Genomic DNA, 5,870 nt, shown 5'->3' with positions numbered 1-5,870 from the left:
TCATTACCTCGGTGTCAGAGTCATCGCTGGAGTCGTCGGAGTGAGCCATTAGACAGAGTGCGGATTCTTTCTTTGAAGACTTGGGTCCGTCAAGATCAAGACGAGTTGTCATACAAACTTTGTCATCTAATTCTTCCTCAAGGACTTCATCCTCATCGGAATCAGATGCACCCCATATTGCAGACATGACTTTATGCTTAAAATCTTTCTTTGCAAAATCTCGTTTTTCTCTAGATTTGAACTCATTCCACATGGGGCAATCTTTGATAAGGTGACCTTTCTCACCACATTTGAAACAATCCACCGTGGAATAATATTTCTTCTTTTGAAAACGTTTTCTATTAGCATTGTTAAACTTCTTAGGATTGTGACTATTGATCATATCCGCCATGTTACGTGAGTACATTGCTTGTTCGTCATCTCCATCATGTTCCTCATCACTTGAGGTTGATTTGAGAGCGAAACCTCTAGCTTTGTAATTTTCACCCGGGCGCTTTGCGAGACTTAACTCGTGTGCCATGAGTGAACCCATTAGCTCATTGAGGGACAATTTGGACAAATCTTTAGCCTCCTCAATAGCCGTCACCTTCAGTTGCCATTTATCACTTAGGCTACGAAGGATCTTTCGGACTATATCCTCGGATTCGAACTCTCTACCTAGGCCTTTAAGTTCATTAACAATACTAGAAAAGCGAGAAGAAAGACCATTGATTGACTCATCTTTCATCATATTGAACATCTCATATTGTTGCATGAGAAGGTCAATACGATGCTTCTTGACTTGAGACGTTCCTTCATAAGCAAGGCTTAAGGTGTCCCAAATCTCTTTAGCTGAGGTACATTCGGAGATGCGATTGATATCTTGTTCACCGATGCCATATTGAAGAATGGACATGGCTTTAGAGTTTTTCTCGACTTTACGATAGTCAGCCTCGACATAACTTTCCTCACTTTGTACGGCACTGTTCCCATCAGAGTCAGTAACCGTTATATCAAGGAGACCCTTTTGAATAATGACCCAACACTCATAATCCGTACTTTTGACGTAGTGTTCCATACGGTGCTTCCACCAGGAGTAGTTATCCCCTTTGAAGATAGGGTACTTAGTATGTTTCCCGTCCATGACTATAGGATCAACTCACTGGTAGTTAACCAGTTATCAAGAGCACAAGGCTCTGATACCAATTGAAGAGTCACGGACGAGGGCACCTAAGAGGGGGAGGGGGTGAATTAGGTGTTTATTTAAAATTTTAAGCTTAATGAAAGCTTCTTTTAAAAATTTTAAACACTTTTAACAATGCTTAGATGAAAGGAGAAGTCGATACTTAGAACCATAGATTTAGAAGTATTCAACAACGATTCAGCAAGCAGAAGTTATAGTGTACTCAACAGTTGATTCTGTACATAAAAATTCGAGTAGAGTGTGCAGCGGAAATAAAACGAAATAGACACGACTAACGATGTTTTTAAAAACTGGTTCGGTCACTACTCCGCGACCTACGTCCAGCGCTATTTTATTAAACGTCTCAGAAGTAAACTCATACAAACTAAGACCACCCCGAATAATAAAACAACTCCCCAACCTACTCCGGTTGCTAATGCTTAAAAGCTACTCCGTTTCCAAGACTTTTGCTTTGGGCTACTCCGCCGAAAGACTCCTTGCTTAAAGCTACTCCGCAATAAGACTTTTGCTTTAGGCCACTCTGCCGAAAGACTTCATGCTCAAAAGTTACTCCGCTTCGAAGACTTCATGCTTAAGGATAACTCTATCCTAAGACTTTTTGGTTCTACCCGTTTGTTACAAGACCACTTATCTCAATGTTGTTCACTCAATTGAACGGAGGAGATAAAGTTTAAGTACAAAATACGGGATCCTTGAACACGACTACAACGACTAGGTGCAACAACAAACTCAATTTAAAGACTCAAAAGATAAATAAACAAACTTGAAAAAGATTCAAAGATTTTGAAATGATAAACGGTTTTGCAAAGTTAATTTACTCGATTGAAAGCTTAAGTCTTTTTCAGTTTAAAACGCGTTTGTTGCACACTTGTAAAAATGAATTAAGCAAGCTATTTATAATGTTCAAGTAGTATACTTCACATTAAAATATCTTACACTCATAAGCACAAGTGATTAAAATAATGTAAGTAGTTTGCTTGGGCAACATGCACAAGCCAACCGAATTCTTCACCAAGCAACCGAGTATTCTTCCTCAAGAAATCGGTGCCTAAGATTGCAAGAAATCAGATTGTGCACACTCACAAAAATAGGCTGAGTTTTTCAACAAGAAACAAGCATAAATGGTTATGTTTATGGGAACCATAAACATTCCATAAATGTAAAAGCAAACAACCCATTTATAGTAAGTGTCTTATTGTGCAAGCAAACTCTTTAGCAAGTCATTGAAAGCTTTATTTTCTTTAAAAGACTTCAAAATATTTCCAGAAAACATTTGTGAACATTGAAAGCACTTTAACAAAGATTCAAATATTTTCGAAATATTTCTTTCAAAGACGAGCCTTAATTAACTGTTGACTCAACTGTTGTTTTTGCACCTAAACGTAAATTCGTGTTAAACGATCACCTTACAACACATGACATTAGCACTAATGATAATCTTCATCTTTGATCTTCATGGTGACATTCTTGATAACCTTGAATTGACAATTGGAGCTTCATGCTACATGGTTAAACTTAAGAGGCACACAATTAAATAACAATGAGATTAATTTATCTTAAAGCATCATCAACACTAGCTTAATCAAATTCGTTTTCTTCAAAAATCGAAGTGGCACTGGAATAACATCACAATAACACCAGAATAACAGCACAATAACATGCGTGAAAAAAGGGTAAAAAAATCAAAGTAGTAAAAAAAATCAAAGTAGTAAAAAAATCAAAGTAACACCGGAATAACATCACAATAACAGCAGAATAACAGTAGAATAACAGCACAATAACACGTGGTAAAAAAAAGAAAAAAATCAAAGTCGTAAAAAAAAATCAAAGTAACAGCAGAATAACATCACAATAATAGCGGAATAACAATAACAACACAATAACATGTGGTAAAAAAAAGAGAAAAAAAATCAAAGTCGTAAAAAAAATCAAAGTAAAAAATAAGCACAATAACAGCATATAACACGAGGTAAAAAAAATTTCAAGGAAAAAAAAAATCTGGTACAAAAAGAAAAAGAAAAAAAGGTAACTAATGAGAAAATTAAAGAAAAACATAAGAGAAAAAAATTCAAAGTTGTAAAAAAAACATAATAACACGAGGTAAAAAAAAGGAGATAAAAAAAATTAAAGTAAGAAAAAAGAGAAAATAAGTAAATGACAATGATTTTATATGATAGGTAGATTAGATCTTGGTCATTCATCTCTAATATAATCTAGTAGTTGAGATTTCCAAGCACAAACTCACAATTCACCATAAGAAACAAAACTCACAAGAGAGAGAGAGAGATAGAGAGAGAGAGACGGGATCTCGTGAGTTTGGTTCTTACGGTGAGTTGTGAGTTTGGAAAATCTGGAACATTGAATAAGTACAAGTACACGGCTGAGATTGGCTCTAATACTGATAATAAAACGCACGCGCTTTGCTTTCCTAAACACGTTACACATCTCAAACCTCAAACATGGCCTCATCTCCTCTTCCACTATCATCACCACCCAGCCATTCCCTCTTATTTAATAGCTCGGATTTATTATATTCATTTGATTCCCCTATTTTCTTATTGATTTTAACTTCCGTTACACCACTTTTTGCTTAGTATTCACTCTTGTGTTTCTCCCCAAATTTTGAACCCTAAATTGAAATGACAATGTAATGGTCTATGAACAGATGCGGTGCGTGAATCCATGGTTGGCTCAAGTTGCTCGAAGATGGTTCTACTTTGCGTGCTTTGGGATGAATGGTGAGTTGATGAGTCAATATATTGAGTTTGTTGCGGACAAGTTGTTGGGAGTGTTAGGGTGTGGGAAAATTTACGGTGTTTCGAATCCGTTTAATTGGATGGAATTGATTTCGTTGCAAGGGAAGACTAATTCAATGGAGATAAGTAGTCTTAACATAGTGATTTCAAGTTAAGTTTACTGCTTTTGTGATCGTATTATGTGATACAAAGGTTAATCCATTCTGAAATTATTGCATTCTAGTAATTTTTATGAAAAGATTGAATCTTGTCATATTTCTGGATATCAATGTAGATCCTAAGTACTAGGTTGTGTGATGAAAGAGTTGAATACCAAAATCTGTGTTATTATTAATTGATTCAGCTGAACTCCGAGAAAGTCATTGCTGTGGGTCCAGTAAGTGGTACTAATGATGGGACGGTGATTGCTGTGAGCCTTAAGGAAGGAGACATTGTTCTATTGCCTGAGTACGGTGGCCAAGAGCTCAAGCTTGAAGATAAAACGTGAGCTCCTTTTCTTTCCAAGTATTTTTTTTGCCTTTTCGACATTTTCTGGTTGCTGATGTATCTGGTGTATATATATATATGCTGTGTTGAGTGCATCTGTGGTTGGGCTCTGATGGCAATTGGGTTTCGGTTGACAATCAATGGAGATAAGTAGTCTTAGCATAGTGATTTCAAGTTAAATTAGTAACACTCATGTATCTCAGGACGAGTTTTCCAATCTCAAGACGAGTTTTTCAATCTGTATATATATGTTGTGTTAAGTGCATCCATGCTATCAGTTCCTTCTTGCGGAACTTGATTGATAATAGTTTTGACCTCCGAGCTTTATTTCTACTAATAATTATATTGGCTTCAAATGTTTTGCCTGCAGGTATCATCTTGATTAATGGCCATTGAAGATATAATGGGTAAAAGCGCTGAACAGGTAGCATTTGAAGGGATTGCATCAGCAATCATCAGTGACAGAAACAACGAAGGTGCTAGCTCTACTGCTGCTAGAAGCCTTGCTACTATTAAAAAGTATGCAAGTTCAATGACTACTGGCAGGAAAGAACGGGTTGAAACCGGGATTTGGAATGTTCGTGAAGACCCGATCCCAGATGATGAAATCCTGTCATTCTCTATGCAAAGATCGAGGCCATGGCAGTTGATGCCCTGAAAGTACAGGCAGGAATGGCTGAAGACGATGCTCCATTTGATGTTTCTCATTCAGTGTTACAGTCAAGCTGATATGCAATACGTCGTACATTGTAGATTATCATTATATCTCCACGACTCCACGGCCATTTTGATTTTGCCTTCTGACATTTATATGATTGTTTCAATATCCATATGGTATGTGTGTGAATGTGCAAAAATGCAGTCTCTACATTAATTTTCGTTCTTACGAGTTGTCAAATATTTTCGTAACTTGTCATGTGTGTCTGCTGCTTAGTTACTATGGCATAGCTTTTTTTATGTATACGCTTTAGCAAATAGGACTACTGAAAACTGGATTTTAGACAGGTCGGTCAAAGGATCGAGGTTGAGTCGTGGACCCACGGACCGTGGTAGGTGCCATGAGACTAACAAAACAGCTAGTCTTGTTATAGACCGATATAGCTAAAGACGGGTCAAATAGCTTGAAAGTGGTGACCTTTTTTGTCCCCACCACCCCACTTGTTGCTTGTCCTATTAGAAATGTGGTATTGTATTTGACCCGTCTTTAGTTATAGACGAATATGTACCGTCTATAATGAGATTTCGTGCTAACAGAAGAATAACACCACAATAACAGTACAATAATATCAGAGTAACACCAAGTATTGTCCCAAATATACCAAGTACTTGGGTCAAAAGATGATGTGCCCGTAGTTAAGAGTAACAGTACAATAACACTTAAATAACATCATAATAACACCAGAATAATACTCCAATAACACACGGACAACACTACAATACCACAA

At 36.8% G+C, this 5,870-nt stretch overlaps 1 long non-coding RNA gene across 2 annotated transcripts; it reads left to right on the top strand.

The window, feature by feature from the left end:
- Positions 1–3,610: 3,610 nt before the first annotated feature.
- Positions 3,611–5,255, top strand: LOC141607100 (uncharacterized). Of its 2 annotated transcripts, XR_012526892.1 has the most exons (3): positions 3,611–4,089; positions 4,283–4,422; positions 4,796–5,255. It is a non-coding gene; the product is annotated as an uncharacterized LOC141607100 (long non-coding RNA). The 2 variants fall into 2 exon arrangements; XR_012526891.1 differs by lacking the exon at positions 3,611–4,089 and having other exon boundaries at positions 4,096–4,422.
- The last annotated feature ends 615 nt before the right edge of the window (positions 5,256–5,870 follow it).

Source organism: Silene latifolia, chromosome 1 (assembly GCF_048544455.1).
Source record: "Silene latifolia isolate original U9 population chromosome 1, ASM4854445v1, whole genome shotgun sequence".
Classification (NCBI taxonomy): Eukaryota; Viridiplantae; Streptophyta; class Magnoliopsida; order Caryophyllales; family Caryophyllaceae; genus Silene; species Silene latifolia.
Note: the sequence above shows the minus strand (reverse complement) of the source record. Positions and strands in the feature narration are given on the sequence as shown.